The sequence below is a fragment of the Crassostrea angulata genome, unplaced genomic scaffold (assembly GCF_025612915.1).
Source record: "Crassostrea angulata isolate pt1a10 unplaced genomic scaffold, ASM2561291v2 HiC_scaffold_167, whole genome shotgun sequence".
Lineage (NCBI taxonomy): Eukaryota > Metazoa > Mollusca > Bivalvia > Ostreida > Ostreidae > Magallana > Magallana angulata.
The window spans coordinates 64,385-87,303 of record NW_026441720.1 but is presented as its reverse complement, the minus strand read 5'-3'; the positions used below and the strand labels follow the sequence as shown (position 1 = coordinate 87,303).

The window sequence follows — 22,919 nt, the reverse complement described above, 5'->3', positions numbered from 1 at the left end:
TCTTCTCAAGAACTACTAGGCCAATTTCAACCAAACTTGGCACAAATCATCCTTAGGCAAAGGGTATTCAAAGTTGTGAAAATTGAGGGCCATACCCCTTTTCAAGGGGAGATAATTCGAAATTAATGAAAAATTTCGAGAAATTTTCAAAAATCTTCTTCTCAAGAACCAGAAAGCCAGGAAAGCTGAAACTTGTGTGGAAGCATCCTCAGGTAGTGTAGATTCAAAGTTGTGAAATTCATGACCCCCGGGGGTAGGGTGGGGCCACAATGGGGGGTCGAAGTTTTACATAGGAATATATAGAGTAAATCTTTAAAAATCTTCTTCTCAGAAACTAATCAGCCAGGAAAGCTGAAACTTGTGTGGAAGCATCCTCAGGTAGTGTAGATTCAAAGTTGTGAAATTCATGACCCCCAGGGGTAGGGTGGGGCCACAATGGGGGGTCGAAGTTTTACATAGGAATATATAGAGTAAATCTTTAAAAATCTTCTTCTCAGAAACTAAACAGCCAGGAAAGCTGAAACTTGTGTGGAAGCATCCTCAGGTAGTGTAGATTCAAAGTTGTGAAATTCATGACCCCCAGGGGTAGGGTGGGGCCACAATGGGGGGTCGAAGTTTTACATAGGAATATATAGAGTAAATCTTTAAAATTCTTCTTCTCAGAAACTAAACAGCCAGGAAAGCTGAAACTTGTGTGGAAGCACCCTCAGGTAGTGTAGATTCAAAGTTGTGAAATTCATGACCCCCAGGGGTAGGGTGGGGCCACAATTGGGGGTCGAAGTTTTACATAGGAATATATAGAGTAAATCTTTAAAAATCTTCTTCTCAGAAACTAAACAGCCAGGAAAGCTGAAACTTGTGTGGAAGCATCCTCAGGTAGTGTAGATTCAAAGTTGTGAAATTCATGACCCCCAGGGGTAGGGTGGGGCCACAATGGGGGGTCGAAGTTTTACATAGGTATATATAGAGTAAATCTTTAAAAATCTTCTTCTCAGAAACTAAACAGCCAGGAAAGCTGAAACTTGTGTGGAAGCATCCTCAGGTAGTGTAGATTCAAAGTTGTGAAATTCATGACCCCCAGGGGTAGGGTGGGGCCACAATGGGGGGGTCGAAGTTTTACATAGGAATATATAGAGTAAATCTTTAAAAATCTTCTTCTCAGAAACTGAACAGCCAGGAAAGCTGAAACTTGTGTGGAAGCACCCTCAGGTAGAGTAGATTCAAAGTTGTGAAATTCATGACCCCCAGGGGTAGGGTGGGGCCACAATGGGGGGTCGAAGTTTTACATAGGAATATATAGAGTAAATCTTTAAAATTCTTCTTCTCAGAAACTAAACAGCCAGGAAAGCTGAAACTTGTGTGGAAGCACCCTCAGGTAGTGTAGATTCAAAGTTGTGAAATTCATGACCCCCAGGGGTAGGGTGGGGCCACAATGGGGGGTCGAAGTTTTACATAGGAATATATAGAGTAAATCTTTAAAAATCTTCTTCTCAGAAACTAAACAGCCAGGAAAGCTGAAACTTGTGTGGAAGCATCCTCAGGTAGTGTAGATTCAAAGTTGTGAAATTCATGACCCCCAGGGGTAGGGTGGGGCCACAATGGGGGGTCGAAGTTTTACATAGGTATATATAGAGTAAATCTTTAAAAATCTTCTTCTCAGAAACTAAACAGCCAGGAAAGCTGAAACTTGTGTGGAAGCATCCTCAGGTAGTGTAGATTCAAAGTTGTGAAATTCATGACCCCCAGGGGTAGGGTGGGGCCACAATGGGGGGGTCGAAGTTTTACATAGGAATATATAGAGTAAATCTTTAAAAATCTTCTTCTCAGAAACTAAACAGCCAGGAAAGCTGAAACTTGTGTGGAAGCACCCTCAGGTAGAGTAGATTCAAAGTTGTGAAATTCATGACCCCCAGGGGTAGGGTGGGGCCACAATGGGGGGTCGAAGTTTTACATAGGAATATATAGAGTAAATCTTTAAAAATCTTCTCAGAAACTAAACAGCCAGGAAAGCTGAAACTTGTGTGGAAGCATCCTCAGGTAGTGTAGATTCAAAGTTGTGAAATTCATGACCCCCAGGGGTAGGGTGGGGCCACAATGGGGGGTCGAAGTTTTACATAGGTATATATAGAGTAAATCTTTAAAAATCTTCTTCTCAGAAACTAAACAGCCAGGAAAGCTGAAACTTGTGTGGAAGCATCCTCAGGTAGTGTAGATTCAAAGTTGTGAAATTCATGACCCCCAGGGGTAGGGTGGGGCCACAATGGGGGGTCGAAGTTTTACATAGGAATATATAGAGTAAATCTTTAAAAATCTTCTTCTCAGAAACTAAACAGCCAGGAAAGCTGAAACTTGTGTGGAAGCATCCTCAGATAGTGTAGATTCAAAGTTGTGAAATTCATGACCCCTGGGGTAGGGTGGGGCCACAATGGGGGGGTCGAAGTTTTACATAGGAATATATAGAGTAAATCTTTAAAAATCTTCTTCTCAGAAACTAAACAGCCAGGAAAGCTGAAACTTGTGTGGAAGCATCCTCAGGTAGTGTAGATTCAAAGTTGTGAAATTCATGACCCCTGGGGTAGGGTGGGGCCACAATGGGGGGGTCGAAGTTTTACATAGGAATATATAGAGTAAATCTTTAAAAATCTTCTTCTCAGAAACTAAACAGCCAGGAAAGCTGAAACTTGTGTGGAAGCACCCTCAGGTAGTGTAGATTCAAAGTTGTGAAATTCATGACCCCCGGGGTAGGGTGGGGCCACAATGGGGGGGTCGAAGTTTTACATAGGAATATATAGAGTAAATCTTTAAAAATCTTCTTCTCAGAAACTAAACAGCCAGGAAAGCTGAAACTTGTATGGAAGCATCCTCAGGTAGTGTAGATTCAAAGTTGTGAAATTCATGATCCCAGGGGTAGGGTGGGGCCACAATGGGGGGTCGAAGTTTTACATAGGTATATATACAGTAAATCTTTAAAAATCTTCTTCTCAGAAACTAAACAGCCAGGAAAGCTGAAACTTGTGTGGATGCATCCTCAGGTAGTGTAGATTCAAAGTTGTGAAATTCATGACCCCCAGGGGTAGGGTGGGGCCACAATGGGGGGTCGAAGTTTTACATAGGAATATATAGAGTAAATCTTTAAAAATCTTCTTCTCAGAAACTAAACAGCCAGGAAAGCTGAAACTTGTGTGGAAGCATCCTCAGGTAGTGTAGATTCAAAGTTGTGAAATTCATGACCCCCGGGGTAGGGTGGGGCCACAATGGGGGGGTCGAAGTTTTACATAGGAATATATAGAGTAAATCTTTAAAAATCATCTGCTCAGAAACTAAACAGCCAGGAAAGCTGAAACTTGTGTGGAAGCATCCTCAGGTAGTGTAGATTCAAAGTTGTGAAAATCATGATCCCTGGGGGTAGGGTGAGGCCACATTGGGGGGGGGGGGTGTTAAAATTTTACATAGAAATATATAGAGTAAATCTTTGAAAATTTTCTTCTCAGAAACTAATCAGCCAGGAAAGGTGAAACTGTTGTTGAAGCATCCTCAGGTAGTGTAGATTCAAAGTTGTGAAAATCATGATCCCTGGGGGTAGGGTGGGGCACAATGGGGGGTCGAAGTTTTACATAGGAATATATAGAGTAAATCTTTAAAAATCTTCTTCTCAGAAACTAATCAGCCAGGAAAGTTGAAACTTGTGTGGAAGTATCCTCAGGTAGTGTAGATTCAAAGTTGTGAAAATCATGATCCCTGGGGGTAGTGTGAGGCCACATGGGGGGGGGGGTGTTAAAGTTTTACATAGGAATATATAAAGTAAATCTTTAAAAATCTTCTTCTCAGTAACTAATCAGCAAGATGATTCTTTATCATTGTTAAAACTTTGGCTCCAGGACAATTCTTCGGCCTCACAAGAAGGTTCAGAGTTTGATGTAGCTAAATATCCCATATATAAACAATTGTAAAGGATCTTTTTGAGAACTGCAATACTCAACATGTGATATGACTATAGAATTGAAGCAGGCAGCTATTTTTTCATTAGAATCTTTTTGTATTACTGTATTGAGTTATTGCCCTTGATTTATTGATTCTTGATTATTTTAATTAATGCATCCACTGTTAACCAATTATTGTGATGATTATTTTTATACAATAATAAATATTCAATGTATATAAGTTGTTCTGCATAAGAAGTTTTGGGTAAGGCCAGATTATTTTGTTTATTTTTGATTTCCAATTTTTAGATACTATGAATTATTTTAGGTTGGCACATATATAGGGACAGTGTCTATTGCATTTCGATGAGCGACTGTTTGGGGTTAAACTTGAACAGGTATGGATAGATTGAGTGTGTGAACAACCTTGCTCTATCTAATCTACGTGTTTTCTAACCTTCGATACAAAGTGTGCGGTCATTCCTGCCCTGTATCGCATTAATACAAGTGTGCAGTCATATCTGCTTGTATTGGTGGTGGTAGCGGCGGAGCACTAATGTATGGTCATCCATGCTGGTGTTCAGGCCTTTCTAGCGCAAGTGTGCGGCACTCCCTGCTTGCGTTAGGTTGAGCTGTTGGTGCAAGTGTGCGGTCATCCCTGCTTGGGTAAACGTTGGTACCTGTTGAGTTGCGTAGGTGTGCGGTCATCCCTGCCTGCGTAACTTTGAGTCCCTATATATGTGCAGGAGTGGTGATTAAAGTCTGCTCTTGTAAATATTGGCAGCAATCAGGGCTATCCGAGTTCCAAGGGGGAAAAATGGATTTTATTTATACAGGATCTACATGTATTATTGTACATTGTCCAGATAGTTTGTTTTATGACTCCATGTAGCTGACGTTATCATACCTATTGTTCCTCAGGTGAGCGATGTGGCCCATGGGCCTCTTGTTTTTAGATGAGACACTGACACTAATATTGCTTGGGCTAAGTTCCGATCACGAAATTGCAGTAATTGCGCTTGGGTTTCATTACGATAAAAAGCGGCTTGTGTTTTTTTAAGATGAGACACTGACACTAATATCGCTTGGGCTAAGTTCCGATCACAAAATTACAAAAATTGCGCTTGTGTTATATTAATTATTAAACATCGATAGTTCTGTGGGAAAATTACAAAAATTGCTCTTGGGTTATAAAATTATCATTAAACATCGATAGTTCTTGGGAAAATGGCGGCCGTCGATTTTCATTGTATTTGCTATGCTCCGATCACAAAATTACAGATATTACGCTTGGATTTTAATATTATCATTTAACATCGATAGTTTTGGAGGGAATGGCGGTCGCTGATTATTGTCATTTTTTGGGTGCGTGTTATAAATAGGACCTGCTGTTTTTTTTTACCAATTTTAGGTCAACTTTGGGGGTGCGTATTATACACGAGTGCGTGTTATACACGATACATTACGGTAATTGAATTGCAGAGGTTGCTTCAGATGCAGCGCTTGATCTCAATTATCAAGGATGCTAAAAAAAATCTCCAACCTTACTCAAACTAACTTGATAGATGTGTTTGGTTAAATGATATAACATGATTCCTATGATATGGTTATTTATGATCAGGGCTCCCACTGGACCAAATTTCCCTTTCGCCACTTTCAACACTTATATTACTGAATAATATGTTATAATGTTATATTTATTCCTTAATATCCAGTAAAACATCTACTATAAACCAACACTTATTTCTAAATGATAAAAAGATAAATTGTTTGATATATTTTATTCAGATAACAGATCAAAACATGTAAACATTTAACATATCATAACCTATGTGTTACATAAATAATAAATAAACTGTCAGTAGAACAAAGCACTACAGTGACTACACTAATGTTTATAAATATTAACACAGCACTGGCGTCGGAAGCAAATTGAAAGTGGGGGGGGGCTAGACTAATCCTCTGAAATATTGAGAAAAAAGTCATTCCCAAAATCATGGAAATCCTAATCCGGGGGGGGGGGGGGGAGTATACCTATACTTCCCGTAAAAAAAAAATTACTTACCCAACAATTTTTTTTCTCCAAAATCATGAAATTCCTAATCCGGGGGGGGGGGGGGGGGGGGGGGGGGGGGTAGTGTGCTTCTGAATCCAACTTTTCAATCTTTCAAGGTAAATTTAGAAACAATAATCTTTCCTGCGATAAAAAGTAGGGGGCTGAACCCTCTATTATGCTATGTTTCTAATGGTTAGGTATAAATTTGCAATAAAAGTTGGGGGGCTAAGCCCCCCCTAGCCCCCCCGGTTCCGACGCCTATGCACAGCACTACACTAACACTGCACAAACAAATTTCACATCACATTTCACTTGTTCACAGATATCATCACTGGTTAAAGTTCACATGAAAAATCCTTCTGGCTTTTAGGGATGACCATTTTCTGAATGCCTCTTCATAATCCATTTCTTCCTTTCCACTGTTGATCTCATCAGGTTCTCCAATGTTGTTGGCTTAAGGCAACTTCAATGGGAAACCAGGGTTTAGAAGCTACAAGTTTACGTTTTCCCATATTGACAAGCCAAATGTCAAAAGTAAATGGGGTACATGGTCAAGCAAGATTATCATATTTATACCGTAGCGCACTGGACATCAAAGAAAATTAATTATCTGCATTGATATGTCCATATCAATGACAACCGACTGCAGTGTTTTGAAATTTCAGGAGAGAAAAGCAAACAGAACCCAATTATAGAAAATTTTAATAAATAGTTTCAACGTTATCCAAAAACAAATGTTCAGGAATACAATTGATGTATACATATTATACGCATTTATATAACCAATTATTTAGCGATCGGTGCACTGGTTATGATTTGACACTAGTATGGAGACGATAACAGTATAATGAGTGAGACCTTATATGCTTTAAAAATTGACCCCAAGCCGTGTATACAACCGTCTCGTGCCCGATTACATAATTATCGACGTCTTGCAGCCAAATATTACCTGAGGCTATTATCTGGCCAGAGCTCTGTGTGCACTGGAGCGACGCGAGATTTCCGGTCGCGTGCGATGACTAAATAAACACACTCTGACTGAATAAACAGGTGTATATTTTAAACGAAAACTGAACACCGATTTTTTATACCATTTTATTACAAAAAAGGATTTTCGCCATATTCAAATTTCTTTTCGCCACATTTGAAAAAAATTCGCCATTGGCAAAGCAAAGCCCAGCTCGAGCCCTGTTTATGATATGATACACTAATTGTTTAATATGATACAATATAATTTGAAATGTTATATTGTAAAAAGTTATATGATACGATATGATATTGTATCAATTTTTTGATGATATGATATTGTATCATGATATTGTTATGTATAGTTTTGTATATTATGATACAATATTGTATGATATTGTATTATTTATTATTTTATTACTGTACATGATATTATTTCATATGATATTGCAGTACATGATATAATTGTTTTTATTGTATCATATTAATTATACAATATTGCATTATATATAATATCATATATTGTATATGATACAATAAATTATCTGTAATTTGTGATTACCTATGTTTTTTTCAGATTCAAAGTATTGATTCAGAACCCTTTTCTTTAGTTTTCTTGGTATTCAGTTCAAGGCCAATTTGACTGGCATGTTAATGGCTAAATATTTACGATTTCTCTTGCATATGGTCTTGTTGAGATGGCAGTAGTGCAATTTCATCGGCAAAATCGAGGTCCTCTAAAATTGACATTATGAACCAAGTAATGCCTCATCTCTTGTTTTCTACAATAACCAGTTGATGGCAATCAGAAACAAAATGGCAGAGATAATCCATCTATATCTGACTCCTGACTTGACTGAGAACCAGTCTCCTTGTTAGTTAGAATGACTGCACATACAAAATGTGTATGTACTTGATGAAGGATACAAATTTCTCTGGCACTTCATAAGCTCTTACTATTTCAAAGTGTGTTTCTGTGAATACTGTCAAAGGCTATCTTGAAATCTATGAAATTTAGGTATAGTGGAGTAGTGTTTTTTTTGGCACGGACAAACAAATTTGTTTATATGAGCACTGGACTGGACGTGGTATTTTTTTTATTTTTGCAAAGCGTATATAATGTGGGGATCGGCGATTTAAGACTTTTTAATTGATTAAATCTTAGTCACACTTATGCTTTCCTTTAATGGTCATTAACATCTATCAAAACAAGCATTTAATTCAAGTAGAGTGTAACTTCAGGTGACATGTGAGAGTTCTTAGACATGATGTTACAGACTAATTATTATGTGAACTAGCCCTGACAAGAAAGGTAGAAGATAACAAAACAATAAAAGAAAAAAAAAGTTTATGACATAATGAAAATGGAAAACTGATTTTTTAATGTGGTATATGAAAAATAATACCTGATTCTGAATGAAGAAAATAAGCATATGTCAACTGTTTTCTCCAGGCTGGTTAAATTTAAACAGGGCTGACAATAATCTAGCTGTTCAATACCCACAAAGTTATTTTTTACAAGATAAACAATAGAATAGGATTCACGCATGATCAGATAGGATTAATGCACGATAGAACAGTATACGTGCACGATACATTAGGAGTGATACACCATTGGAAAGGATAAACAATGTTCATGATAAACCTTATTTATAATCGTGTTAAAGGTCTTACACAAGGAAATAGCCAATCAAACTGAACTTAGTCAATTGTAGTTCCATATATATGCAGACAATTTCTTTTCTTTCTTCCTTTTTTGGCACCTTATTTTAGGCCTATAGTATTGATTTTGGACTCAGTGGCGAGGGGAATTATTTGAATTGTCACACTAATTTCAATGGAATTATTTTTTTAGATGCGCATGATGCAACTTCCTGGATGGTGCTGAGCCTGTTTGTCAACATGTGGAACCCACGTGTACTTAGGGGTAGGTATGTTTACTCTCAATTATATCTCTTAGAAACCGCATAAGGCGTTATTTTTTGATCTAAAATTTTTCTTGAAGCATTTAACTAAAATTTCTCGTTCATGAATTATATGCTGAGAGTATAGTTAATTAATTACCGTAACTGAATTAAAGCTATATAGTAACATATAGTGAAATTAATTCCTTGTGTGAGACCTAAAGAGAAACATGAACTTTTATTTAAATTGCATTTTTTCGAATTTCAGGAGTAGTCTCCCTTGTTAAAGATCAACAATGGCGGATAAACAATGCGGGATGCTGTCTTGTCACCAATGGTGAAATTTGACACCTGTATACCCGTATTTCAATCAATCATCTCAGTCCTCTTTGTTGTGTACATCAGACAGGTAAGAAAATCAAGTTAATTGTTTGCGATCATTTTAATCAGATAAACAATGAAAAATATAACATATTTACATGAACTGAAAACCCCATAAAAGGACATTTCACATTTTACACACTCTCATCATTCACACATTACCATACATTCAGTGCACATTATTTAAACAGAGCAATCATTTAATGTAATACAAAATTCATGTGATAGGTATAATATAACAAACATTTCAAACATGCTAACTACACCCCCCCCCCCCCCCCCCCCCCCACTTAGCTACTTCCTGTTTAACTTTGGATCTGTTAGTGACTTACTATAAGGGTCTTTAGACTTTTTATCATAGAGCTGATATCTTTTACATCTATAAAATTTTCTTTGGAATTTATATTTTAATAGTTTTTGTTCATTTTAATGTAATTTTGCCTATTTTGCTGTTGTTTTAGATGATGGACCACTCTACTTCCTTTTACAACAGGTGCCCCTACAGATTCACAAAGTTCCAATGTTGAATTTCCATGACCCTGATTGAGTGAGTGTTCAACATTATGTATTCTACTTTCAAAATTTCTACTACTTGTAATACATTTTGGATTTGATTTTAAATATGCCCTATTAACAGATTCAGATTTTTGTGTACAAGTGTGATATTAAATTCTATCAAGATTATTAGGTCCCAAAGTCAGATTTACACAGTCTTTTAACAAGCACATGTCTTCTTCTGTCATGCTTAATTCAAAGTCACGAGGCAACACTGAAGAGTTCCACTTGTTGTTTTTCAGTCCGCGACAGGAGAAGGAATGAAGTTGGCAGGACTTTCCGCACTGTCCTTGGTAACAGCTGATGATGGAACGGACAGCAGTTTACATGGCCCGTTTCATCAAAGGTAAGTCACTGGAGTAGTGTTTGTAGCAGTTTTCGTACTCGGTCCTGCATCTAAGCTTCAGGTCCAGGGCAAATCTCCTCTGCATGGATTCTCTCATAGCCTTTGTCTCTTCCAGAAACATGTGACTGCTGAATGGAGCCTTAGCAGTCTGTTTTCTCTGAGATTCAAAGAAGTGGCGAAGGTCTTTGAGGTTTTCAATCATATGCCCTTGCTTTTCAGATGCATTGGAAGCAGCAGCACTATCTCCATCACTGGTGAAATGGGAAATGATGAGTGGACAGTCATCACTTTGCAGCTCACTGGTGCATTCCGCAGCCCATCTCTTTTTGTCTTTAATGGTGGTCTCTGGAGAAATGGTTGCAGTGCAGCCTTCATGTCCGGGGCAGGTAAATTCCTTTCCCCTGGCTCTTAGATGGGTGCCTTTCTTGCACAGTTTATTGCCACAAATACTGCCACAACATTTTTCTTTTTGGTAACATTTTCACTTTATGTGTATGTAACTTGTGTGGCAGCTTGGAATGGTGTGTTCCCTATTGCACTGAAGGTGGCATTGTTATACCAGGCATCTCCTTCCGCTCTTATAGGTCTATGGCAAGTCCACATTTCTCGTTAAGCTCTTGAATGTCCTGCCTTATTTTCTTCATGCTGTTTTTGCTCACATCAGTGATGATTTTGCCTACTTTGTTGCAGGTCTTATGAATGTTGGTGGCTGATGCTGTTTCGATGTTTGCGCAAAGAAGCATACCACGCATGCCCTCTGTTGTAAGGCTGGTACCCAAGTGGCCGACAGCCATGGCAACATTAAACTGTGCGGCTCTCTGTCCCCTTCCTGATTGACTGACTTCCTCGTACAGGTTTTCACGGTGACTGGTGTAATGGCACTTCTTACATCAAATGGAAAGGATCCATGCCAGGCCTCTCTTTTCCTCCCCATGCTGGTTCCAGTCCAGTGAACCGTCACAGTCCGGGAATTTCTGTGAGTGCTCTTTAAATGCATGGTTCCATAGTTTAGCAGTTTTTCCTTGATGGAGCACTTTGAAAAGTGTGGAATTGGGGTTCTGTGACTCTGCATCCATGTAGGAGTCTACCAGCTGCACTTCACTTGGCCCGGGTCGCAAAATCTTCATTTGACTGCCTCTACGCTCAGCATTGCTTATTGTGAATATTCCATCCTTCTGCTGCTGTACGACGTCCTGAAACTCTTCTTTACTCAGCCTTTTTATAGGACATAGACACTGTACTGGGCTGGTGGTCCCTGTACTTTTCTGGCCCTTGTTGTGATGTTTCCTTTTTTGTACTGATGTTGATGCAGCCACTTTGGTCCTTTCTTTGGCATGATTTATATTGAACTGTACACTTGTAGACTTTTTCTTATAAAATGATGTTATGTGTGGTGCAAATTTTTAAGTATTGTAAACTTTCATCATTTTAGAGCCGCAATGTCATCTAAGAGGAACCCCATCTTTAATGACTGATTGAAAAGCCTCATCACCCTCCATTGCTTAAGAACCTCTTATCTTTATCACTAGCCATTAATCAGTGACCACCGTTAAGCTCCAAGGTACATTATTTAAGACTCTTCTTGCACCATTTTTTTTAGTCTCTGTCTTTGTCTTAGAATTAAAATTAACAACTTTTTGCTAATTAATTCCAACATTTAAGTCATTTTCTTTTTTCTTAGCTAATTAATGTCTATTAATTAGAGGTGAATTTTTTTTAAAGCACATACACATAAACCCTAACATTTCAGGTTTCATTTCATTCCAACCTCTTTTCTCAATATCTCACTAATTAAATTTTATTGAGTTTTGAAAAGATGAACTGTAGATGAATTTTAACAGAAATTTACTCCAGAATTCAGCAATCTGTTAAGATGAGTTATCTCCTACTTTTTAAGCCCTTAGGGTCAAAAGTAGATTTTCATACACTAGCATATAGGGGATAGATACCTACTAGACATTTTCTGCAAATTTCATTAAATTTCTTAAACTTTAAGTTGTCTTAAAGGTCTTACGCAAGAAAATAGCCAATCAAACTGAACTTAGTCAATTGTAGTTCCATGTATATGGAGACAATTTCTTTTCTTTCTTCCTTTTTTGGCACCTTATTTAGGGCCTATAGTATTGATTTTGGACTCAGTGGCGAGGAGAATTATTGGAATTGTCACACTAATTTCAATGGAATTATTTTTTTAGATGCGCATGATGCAACTTCCTGGATGGTGCTGAGCCTGTTTGTCAACATGTGGAACCCACGTGTACTTAGGGGTAGGTATGTTTACTATCAACTATCTAAAATTTTTCTTGAAGCATTTAACTAAAATTTCTCGTTCATGAATTATATGCTGAGAGTATAGTTAATTAATTTACTGAATTAAAGCTATATAGTAACATATAGTGAAATTAATTCCTTGTGTGAGACATTAATGATCTTCACGTTTAGCCTGAAAATGGCAGAATTTGAGGAAGAACACGTACAAATCAAGATATACTTGACAGATGTTGGGTTGTAAAATCATCGCTGCATCATTTATAGAATGTATAAAAATGACCAGCTAAATTTTTTTAACAAAAATTATGTACTTAAATGATCTATAGATTCTCTGTTTTGTTAATATTGTTTTCATTACTGAACACCCTAGCCGATCGCTGTGAACATTTCAACCCAAGATCAAATCACATGGAAAATAGTTGGTTCAATTGAAATACAACTCTGTTCTAAGTAAATATAAAAGCTAACGTAGATTAATTTCTCTCTATAAAAAAATGATGCATTAAAACACAAATTATATTACATACAAGTTAAGTAAATAAATACGCAGATACAGATTCCGTGTACAATTTGTTAACATTGTTTTCATTACCTCACCCCTTAGTCGATTGCCAAGTAAATTTCAGCCTGAGATCAAATCACATGGAAAAAAGCAGACTCAATTAAAATACAACCCTCGTTTTAAGTAAATATAAATTATATCATAAATTCTTTTGTTTCTGTAAAAATGCATAAAAAAAGAATTATATTACAAGACTATTGGTTGCTTATGTCAAGTCAACCTTTAAGAGTTTTACCTTAAGGTAAGGTTTGCGGTCACAGGGAGACAACTCACACATTTTCATTGTGACGTAACACCAACTACCCTTTTTTTCAGTTATGACGTCAAAAATTATATGACGTGTCAATTGATTTCATTTTTTTTTATTTCGCGTTTTTTTTTAGTTTCAATGAAAAAATAAGAGGACACAAGCATTTTATCAATTTCCACAAAAAACGAAATCCGCATCATATGGTTTTGAATAGTGTTTTAGAAACATCAGATTACACATATTCTAAGATACATTTTTCCTGAAATCGGTGGACTTGGAAAGGTTTCAAATAAGATGTTTTCGTTTACATAATAGTAGTCCAAAATTAAGACTTTTGTTGCATTTTATTCTATTTTTAGATAGTTCATCAGAAATTAATAAAAGTGAATCATGATATTAATAGTGATATTATTTTTGAACATTTTAAGCATAAATAACCCCCATAATAGTCACATATGAAATGTACATATTTTCACGAAATTGTTTACATTTCATCAAAATTGGAAATCATGAACTTTGACCTTTTGTAGTTATAAAACAGGAGGGCAAAATTCATTTGAATATCATGAGAAAAAAGACTTTAGTATAGTGAGCCAAATGGTATGTAACTTTGGTACAACCTCTAAAAAATGCAAGCCGCAAACCTTACCTTAATCCTATCTATGCCTGCTGCTTTTCCTGATGTCAAGGATTTGATGGTTACTGTCATTTTTTTTTCTTTTGTTGGAGGATCAGTATTGAGGTCAGTCAAATAAAGTGGCTCACTCAGGCTTAGATCTAAAAGTCTTGCACAAGGAAATAGCCAATCAAACTGAACTTAGTCATTGTAGTTCCATATATTTATAAATAGAGGCAATTTCTTTTCTTTCTTCCTTTTTTGGCACCTTATTTTAGGCCTACAATATTTAATTTGGACTCATTTGCTAGGAAAATTATTACTTAATGGAATTGTCACACTGAATTAGGCCAAAGAAAAAAAAAATGTCTGTTTCTGGTTTCCCGACCGACCCTATTTTTTATGCGCCGACCCTAACACTTTTAATTCCAAATCCAAATTACCAACCGTAATTTGTTTAAACAATAGAGTCTTTACAAATCAGAGGTAAAAAAAAGCTTGTAACAATTCAATAGAAATTCAATAGAAAACAAGATTTCATAACAGTTTAAGTTATGATGACTCGTTCGCCATATCGTCTGTAATGGGAACATATTAACATATTTGTATCTGGATCCAGCTTGATAAAGATAATTGTTACAAAAGTGCTTACGTTTGAGTGTACATTCTTATTTCAAATTAAATTACAAATTCCAGGTGTAGCATTCATGCTTGGTTGTTGTTCAGAGAAGCTACCAGCAGATCTATCATTTTGGCGCCACTGTGTGGGAAATTTTTTTTCCTGTGCTAATTTGTAGCGATCTGGTCTGAACAAGTAAAACAGCCTGCAAGTCCGGGATTTTACCTACTTCAGACGCCTGCAAGACTGTGAAAATTCACACTTTACAAACTGATTTGAGTAATTGTTTAAAACGAGTCGCACAAATTGTATCTTACAGTCAGCTGACATCTTTCAATTATGTGTATGATTCTTGGTTCAAAAGTGTAATTTCCAAACATAGACTCAAGCAGTGTTAACCAAATTTTTAGAGATATTGGAATTAGTAACAGTTTGAGTTATGATGACTCGTCTGCCAGGTTCAAACTATCTTGTTTTCATATCTTAACTCTGAAATTGAACGATAGAAATTAGCGTCCTCTATAAGGAGACGAGGTCCGAGACTTTACAAAACAAATTTTATATTGCATTACTATTATGCTACTGTTAACTGACATGTTTCTTCAATTATGTTCAAAATCCTAAGTTCAGTAATATTATTTCTATATAATGATTCAACCAAAATTACAAAAAGTTTAGAGATTCTACAGTATGTTTGAAACGAAATATGCCAAGTGCAGCATCCAAGCTGGGCAGTTATTCAAAGAAGCAACAACAACTTTATCATAAAGGCGCACCTGTGTTGAAAATGTGTATGCCTGTGGCAGTTTTGTAACAATCTGGCCTGAATATGTAAAGCAGCCTGCAAGTACGGGATTTTACATAATTCAGACGCCTGCAATACTGTAAAAAATCACACTTTACAACAAGATTTGAAATATTGTTTAAAACCTGTTCCATTTTTTTTTTATCTTATTGTCAGCTGATACATGTACCTTTCAAGTGTAATTTGCAGATATAGACGAAAGTTATATTAGAATAATGTTAGAGATTCGGAAGTAATAACAGTTTAAGTTATGATGACTCGTTCGCCATATCGTCTGTAATGGGAACATATTAACATATTTGTATCTGGATCCAGCTTGATAAAGATAATGGTTACAAAAGCGCTTACGTTTGAGTGTACATTCTTATTTCAAATTAAATTACAAATTCCAGGTGTAGCATTCATGCTTGGTTGTTGTTCAGAGAAGCTACCAGGAGATCTTACATTTTGGCGCCACTGTGTGGGAAATCTGTTTTCCTGTGCTAATTTGTAGCGATCTGGTCTGAACAAGTAAAACAGCCTGCAAGTCCGGAATTTTACCTACTTCAGACGCCTGCAAGACGGTGAAAAATCACACTCTACAAAATGGTTTGAATTATTGTTTAAAACGAGTCGCACAAATTGTATCTTACAGTCAGCTGACATCTTTCAATTATGTTTATGATTCTTGGTTCAAAAGTGTAATTTCCAAACATAGACTCAAGCAGTGTTAACCAAATTTTTAGAGATATTGGAATTAATAACAGTTTGAGTTATGATGACTCGTCTGTCAGGTTCAAACTATCTTGTTTTCATATCTTAACTATGAAATTGAACGATAGAAATTAGCGTCCTCTATAAGGAGACGAGGTCCGAGACTTTACAAAACAAATTTTATATTGCATTACTATTATGCTACTGTTAACTGACATGTTTCTTCAATTATGTTCAAAATCCTAAGTTCAGTAATATTATTTCTATATAATGATTCAACCAAAATTACAAAAAGTTTAGAGATTCTACAGTATGTTTGAAACGAAATATGCCAAGTGCAGCATCCAAGCTGGGCAGTTATTCAAAGAAGCAACAACAACTTTATCATAAAGGCGCACCTGTGTTGAAAATGTGTATGCCTGTGGCAGTTTTGTAACAATCTGGCCTGAATATGTAAAGCAGCCTGCAAGTACGGGATTTTACATAATTCAGACGCCTGCAATACTGTAAAAAATCACACTTTACAACAAGATTTGAAATATTGTTTAAAACCTGTTCCATTTTTTTTTATCTTATTGTCAGCTGATACATGTACCTTTCAAGTGTAATTTGCAGATATAGACGAAAGTTATATTAGAATAATGTTAGAGATTCGGAAGTAATAACAGTTTAAGTTATGATGACTCGTTCGCCATATCGTCTGTAATGGGAACATATTAACATATTTGTATCTGGATCCAGCTTGATAAAGATAATGGTTACAAAAGCGCTTACGTTTGAGTGTACATTCTTATTTCAAATTAAATTACAAATTCCAGGTGTAGCATTCATGCTTGGTTGTTGTTCAGAGAAGCTACCAGGAGATCTTACATTTTGGCGCCACTGTGTGGGAAATCTGTTTTCCTGTGCTAATTTGTAGCGATCTGGTCTGAACAAGTAAAACAGCCTGCAAGTCCGGAATTTTACCTACTTCAGACGCCTGCAAGACGGTGAAAAATCACACTCTACAAAATGGTTTGAATTATTGTTTAAAACGAGTCGCACAAATTGTATCTTACAGTCAGCTGACATCTTTCAATTATGTTTATGATTCTTGGTTCAAAAGTGTAATTTCCAAACATAGACTCAAGCAGTGTTAACCAAATTTTTAGAGATATTGGAATTAATAACAGTTTGAGTTATGATGACTCGTCTGTCAGGTTCAAACTATCTTGTTTTCATATCTTAACTATGAAATTGAACGATAGAAATTAGCGTCCTCTATAAGGAGACGAGGTCCGAGACTTTACAAAACAAATTTTATATTGCATTACTATTATGCTACTGTCAACTGACATGTTTCTTCAATTATGTTCAACATTCTTAGTTCAATAGTATTATTTCTATATAATGATTCAACCAAAATTACAAAAAGTTTAGAGATTCTACAGTATGTTTGAAACGAAATATGCCAAGTGCAGCATCCAAGCTGGGCAGTTATTCAAAGAAGCAACAACAACTTTATCATAAAGGCGCTACTGTGTTGAAAATGTGTATGCCTGTGGCAGTTTTGTAGTAATCTGGCCTGAATATGTAAAGCAGCCTGCAAGTACGGGATTTTACATACTTCAGACGCCTGCAAGACTGTGAAAAATCACACTTTACAACAAGGTATGAAATATTGTTTAAAACCTGTTCCATTAATTTTATCTTATTGTCAGCTGACATCATTCAAGTGTAATTTGCAGATATAGAGGAAAGTTATATAAGAATAATGTTAGAGACTCGGAAATAATAACAGTTTAATGAGGCCGGGTCTAATTTGTTCTGCCCTAGATTTTTGGATGAAACTTTTTACATGAATTTCTACCGATATAATTATTATTTTAAGATTAAAAAATAAGACATTTACCACACCGTTTGTTTAGGGGGTCATCTCAAAGTTTGTTAATCTTTAACATAGGACCCTATGGGATTTTGCTTGAAATGTATCAATTTTGCAAATTTTTTACATTTTTTCAAAACTTCTGCCCTAGGGATTTCTTTTTCTGTTCTACATATTAAAGTTATTGCTAAAGGGCATCAAATGGTCAAACAAAAAAAACCTTTTACCTCCTGGTTTGTTCCAGGGGTCTTATCAAAGTTGATTTTTGTATGCCCAATTTCCCAGATTCGTCAGATAATGGCTATTTTTTATATGACAAAGGCGAAAAAGGTGGTCTATATAGTATTATTAAAACATTCAGACATATTTAAGTAATAAAAAAATATATAACTTCACATATTAAGGGTCATTAATATAAAATACATGGTTACTGTCTTGAAATGTATGAATTAAGCTATATTTAGGCGGGTTAAGAAAACGTGACAGAGGGCTAGGCTTGCTGAACCCTCTTCACGTTTTCGACCAATAGCTTATACTTCGAGACATTTATGTTTATTCCACAATATAACATTATTTTTACGCATCAAACGAGATATTTTCAACAATTTTCGCTGAATATCTACAGTTGAAACTATCACGCCATGGCGTCAACTAAGCAAAAAGATGACGTCACAATACAAATGAAACGCTGCGCGAAAGCGTGCGTACTCGTTCTGTACTCGGCCTCGTTAAGTTATGATGACTCGTTCGCCATATCGTCTGTAATGGGAACATATTAACATATTTGTATCTGGATCCAGCTTAATAAAGATAATTGTTACAAAAGCGCTTACGTTTGAGAGTACATTCTTATTTCAAATTAAATTAAACATTCCAGGTGTAGCATTCATGCTTGGTTGTTGTTCAGAGAAGCTACCAGCAGATTAATCAGTTTGGCGCCACTGTGTGGGAAATCTGTTTACCTGTGCTAATTTGTAGCGATCTGGTCTGAACAAGTAAAACAGCCTGCAAGTCCGGGATTTTACCTACTTCAGACGCCTGCAAGACTGTGAAAATTCACACTTTACAAACTGATTTGAGTTATTGTTTAAAACAAGTCTCACAAATTTTATCTTACAGTCAGCTGACATCTTTCAATTATGTTTATGATTCTTGGTTCAAAAGTGTAATTTCCAAACATAGACTCAAGCAGTGTTAACCAAATTTTTAGAGATTTTGGAAGTGATAACAGTTTAAGTTGTGATGACTCGTCTGCCAGGTTCAAACTATCTTGCTTTCATATCTTAACTCTGAAATTGAACGATAGAAATTAGCGTCCTCTATAAGGAGACGAGGTCCGAGACTTTACAAAACAAGTTTTATATTGCATTACTATTATGCTACTGTCAACTGACATGTTTCTTCAATTATGTTCAAAATTTTTAGTTCAATAGTATTATTTCTATATAATGATTCAACCAAAATTACAAAAAGTTTAGAGATTCTACAGTATGTTTGAAACGAAAGATGCCAAGTGCAGCATCCAAGCTGGGCAGTTATTCAAAGAAGCAACAACAACTTTATCATAAAGGCGCTACTGTGTTGAAAATGTGTATGCCTGTGGCAGTTTCGTAGCAATCTGGCCTGAATATGTAAAGCAGCCTGCAAGTACGGGATTTTACATACTTCAGACGCCTGCAATACTGTGAAAAATCACACTTTACAACCAGGTATAAAATATTGTTTAAAACCTTTTCCATTAATTTTATCTTATTGTCAGCTGATACTTTTCAAGTGTAATTTGCAGATACAGAGAAAGTTATTTTAGAATAATGTTAGAGACTCGGAAATAATAACAGTTTAAGTTATGATGACTCGTTCGCCATATCGTCTGTAATGGGAACATATTAACATATTTGTATCTGGATCCAGCTTGATAAAGATAATTGTTACAAAAGTGCTTACGTTTGAGTGTACATTCTTATTTCAAATTAAATTAAAAATTCCAGGTGTAGCATTCATGCTTGGTTGTTGTTCAGAGAAGCTACCAGCAGATCTATCATTTTGGCGCCACTGTGTGGGAAATTTTTTTTCCTGTGCTAATTTGTAGCGATCTGGTCTGAACAAGTAAAACAGCCTGCAAGTCCGGGATTTTACCTACTTCAGACGCCTGCAAGACTGTGAAAATTCACACTTTACAAACTGATTTGAGTAATTGTTTAAAACGAGTCGCACAAATTGTATCTTACAGTCAGCTGACATCTTTCAATTATGTGTATGATTCTTGGTTCAAAAGTGTAATTTCTAAACATAGACTCAAGCAGTGTTAACAAAATTTTTAGAGATATTGGAATTAGTAACAGTTTGAGTTATGATGACTCGTCTGCCAGGTTCAAACTATCTTGTTTTCATATCTTAACTCTGAAATTGAACGATAGAAATTAGCGTCCTCTATAAGGAGACAAGGTCCGAGACTTTACAAAACAAATTTTATATTGCATTACTATTATGCTACTGTTAACTGACATGTTTCTTCAATTATGTTCAAAATCCTAAGTTCAATAATATTATTTCTATATAATGATTCAACCAAAATTACAAAAAGTTTAGAGATTCTACAGTATGTTTGAAACGAAATATGCCAAGTGCAGCATTAAAGCTGGGCAGTTATTCAAAGAAGCAACAACAACTTTATCATAAAGGCGCTACTGTGTTGAAAATGTGTATGCCTGTGGCAGTTTCGTAGCAATCTGGCCTGAATATGTAAAACAGCCTGCAAGTACGGGATTTTACATACCTCAGACGCCTGCAATACTGTAAAAAATCACACTTTACAACAAGATTTGAAATATTGTTTAAAACCTTTTCCATTAATTTTATCTTATTGTCAGCTGATACTTTTCAAGTGTAATTTGCAGATACAGAGAAAGTTATATTAGAATAATGTTAGAGATTCGGAAGTAATAACAGTTTAAGTTATGATGACTCGTTCGCCATATCGTCTGTAATGGGAACATATTAAAATATTTGTATCTGGATCCAGCTTGATAAGGATAATTGTTAAAAAAGCGCCTACGTCTGAGTGTACATTCTTATTTCAAATTAAACTAAAAATTCCAGGTGTAGCATTCATGCTTGGTTGTTGTTCAGAGAACAAGTAAAACAGCCTGCAAGTCCAGGAGTTTACCTACTTCAGACGCCTGCAAGACTGTGAAAATTCACACTTTACAAACTGATCTGAGTTATTGTTTAAAACGAGTCGCACAAATTTTATCTTACTGTCAGCTGACATCTTTCAATTATGTGTATGATTCTTGGTTCAAAATGTAATTTCCAAACATAGACTCAAGCAGTGTTAACAAAATTTTTAGAGATATTGGATTTAATAACAGTTTGAGTTATGATGACTCGTCTGCCAGGTTCAAACTATCTTGTTTTCATACCGTAACTCTGAAATTGAACGATAGAAATTAGCGTCCTCTATAAGGAGACGAGGTCCGAGACTTTACAAAACAAATTTTATATTGCATTACTATTACGCTTCTGTCAACTAACATGTTTCTTCAATTATGTTCAAAATCCTTAGTTCAATAATATTATTTCTATATAATGATTCAACCAAAATTACAAAAAGTTTAGAGATTCTACAGTATGTTTAAAACGAAATATGCCAAGTGCAGCATCTAAGCTGGGCAGTTATTCAAAGAAGCAACAACAACTTTATCATAAAGGCGCACCTGTGTTGAAAATGTGTATGCCTGTGGCAGTTTTGTAGCAATCTGGCCTGACTATGTAAAGCAGCCTGCAAGTACGGGATTTTACATATTTCAGACGACGCCTGCAAGACTGAAAAATCACACTTTACAACATGGTATGAAATATTGTTTAAAACCTGTTCCATTAGCTTTATCTTATTGTCAGCTGACATCTTTCAAGTGTAATTTGCAGACATAGACTAAGTTTTATTTGAAAAATGATAGAGACTCGGAAGTTATAACAGTTTGAGTTATAATGACTCGTCTGACATATCGTCTGTAATGGGAACATATTAACATATTTGTATCTGGATCCAGCTTGATAGAGATAATTGTTACGAAAGCGCTTACGTTGGAGTGTACATTCTTATTTCAAATTAAATTTATACTAGAGTAAATTTACAGTAAAAATTTCAGGTGTAGCATTCATGCTTGGTTGTTGTTCAGTAAAGCTACCAGCAGATCTATCATTTAGGCGCCAATGTGTTGGAAATCTGTTTGCTTGTGGCAATTTGTAGCGATCTGGTCTGAACAAGTAAAACAGCCTGCAAGTCCGGGATTTTACATACATCAGACGCCTGAAAGACTGTGAAAAATTACAATTTACAAAATGGTATGAATTATTGTTTAAAACGAGTCGCACAAACTTTATCTGACTGTCAGCTGACATCTTTCAATTATGTTTATGATTCTTGGTTCAAAACGAGTCGCACAAATTGTATCTTACAGTCAGCTGACATCTTTCAATTATGTGTATGATTCTTGGTTCAAAAGTGTAATATCCAAACATAGACTCAAGCAGTGTTAACCAAATTTTTAGAGATATTGGAATTAGTAACAGTTTGAGTTATGATGACTCGTCTGCCAGGTTCAAACTATCTTGTTTTCATATCTTAACTCTGAAATTGAACGATAGAAATTAGCGTCCTCTATAAGGAGACGAGGTCCGAGACTTTACAAAACAAATTTTATATTGCATTACTATTATGCTACTGTTAACTGACATGTTTCTTCAATTATGTTCAAAATCCTTAGTTCAATAATATTATTTCTATATAATGATTCAACCAAAATTACAAAAAGTTTAGATATTCTACAGTATGTTTGAAACGAAATATGCCAAGTGCAGCATTAAAGCTGGGCAGTTATTCAAAGAAGCAACAACAACTTTATCATAAAGGCGCACCTGTGTTGAAAATGTGTATGCCTTTGGCAGTTTCGTAACAATCTGGCCTGAATATGTAAAGCAGCCTGCAAGTACGGGATTTTACATAATTCAGACGCCTGCAATACCGTGAAAAATCACACTTTACAACATGATTTGAAATATTGTTTAAAACCTGTTCCATTTTTTTTATCTTATTGTCAGCTGATACA

General features: G+C 35.8%; 1 long non-coding RNA gene and 1 pseudogene across 2 annotated transcripts in view; one reads left to right on the top strand and one right to left on the bottom strand.

Moving 5' to 3' along the window:
* The window catches only part of LOC128169657 (uncharacterized), a 78,034-nt gene extending 67,912 nt beyond the window's left edge, over positions 1-10,122 (top strand). For both annotated transcript variants that reach the window (XR_008241570.1, XR_008241569.1), the window contains 4 exons: positions 8,798-8,869; positions 9,115-9,255; positions 9,689-9,774; positions 10,025-10,122. This is a non-coding gene — a long non-coding RNA (uncharacterized LOC128169657). The remainder of the gene's footprint in view (positions 1-8,797; positions 8,870-9,114; positions 9,256-9,688; positions 9,775-10,024) is intronic.
* Positions 1-22,919, bottom strand: part of LOC128169662 (hemicentin-2-like) — a 307,406-nt pseudogene that overhangs the window by 223,473 nt on the left and 61,014 nt on the right.